The sequence below is a fragment of the Myotis lucifugus genome, unplaced genomic scaffold (genome assembly GCF_000147115.1).
Source record: "Myotis lucifugus unplaced genomic scaffold, Myoluc2.0 scaffold_403, whole genome shotgun sequence".
In the NCBI taxonomy this organism is placed as follows: domain Eukaryota; kingdom Metazoa; phylum Chordata; class Mammalia; order Chiroptera; family Vespertilionidae; genus Myotis; species Myotis lucifugus.
Window position 1 is genome coordinate 642,951 of NW_005871451.1, and position 969 is coordinate 643,919.

At 57.6% G+C, this 969-nt stretch overlaps 1 non-coding gene across 1 annotated transcript; it reads left to right on the forward strand.

Moving 5' to 3' along the window:
- Positions 1-271: 271 nt before the first annotated feature.
- Positions 272-353, forward strand: TRNAS-AGA. The gene has a single exon. It is a non-coding gene; the product is annotated as a tRNA-Ser (tRNA).
- The last annotated feature ends 616 nt before the right edge of the window (positions 354-969 follow it).

A 969-nucleotide genomic window follows, 5' to 3' on the forward strand; every position in this document is an offset into this window, starting at 1 on the left:
CACCGCCGTGCAAGCGGGTGTACAGTAGCGCTGGGATCTCCTCCCGCTCCCCTGTTGTCTAACTTTACAGATTGACGGGAACTCAGTTTTTCTGATGGAGGGGGGAAAGTTTGGAGGGGATATGCTCTAAGAGTCCTTTCAAAACGCTAAAATGATTAGAGCCAGACCATTCAAATATTCTCTTACAATGTTTTTTTTCCTCGATCCCAATGTTACTGTAGCAGACACGTGCATAGGCTCCATATAGATTTCACTGCTGAAATTAGCAGAGGTAGTCGTGGCCGAGTGGTTAAGGCGATGGACTAGAAATCCATTGGGGTCTCCCCGCGCAGGTTCGAATCCTGCCGACTACGGGAACCGAACTTTTGCTGCCAATACTTATTTTTCCCTTCTGAGTTTCCCATTATTCCCGCAGATAATTTAAGGACTGTAAGAACGGCCGCAGTACCAACAGGGACCCCTCGGTAAGCCCGGAAGAGGAGCGGACGAAGGAGCTCGGGAGTCGTGTGAGTGTAGTGACAATCTGGACCCAGGAGGGGGAGATGGGACCGAAACGCGCCCGACAACCTGGAACGAGTGAAGGCCAAGCAGCGTCGCGAGGTCGCGCAGGCAGGGAGAGCGCGGACCGCCGTCCCGGGAACCCCCGCGCCGGCAGACGCGCGGACACGGGGCTGAGCTCCGCGCGAGCGTGTCCGCGCCCCGCCCGGGCCGCCTGGGGGCCGCGCGCGCATGCGCAGGGGGGCGAAGGCGCAGGGGAGGGCGCGCGCGGCGCGTTCCCGCGTGGGAAACCCGTGGGGTTTGGACCCCCCGGGGGGAAGGAAAAAAAACCTTTTTCCTTTTTAAAAAGGGGAAAGAACCTTGGAAAAAAGTCTTTTTGAAGAGAGCGGGAGCCCCAATTTTTTGGAAAAAAAAACCCCTTAGAGAATTGGGGGGGGGGGGGGAGACCAAAAAAGGGGGGGGGGGGGGGGG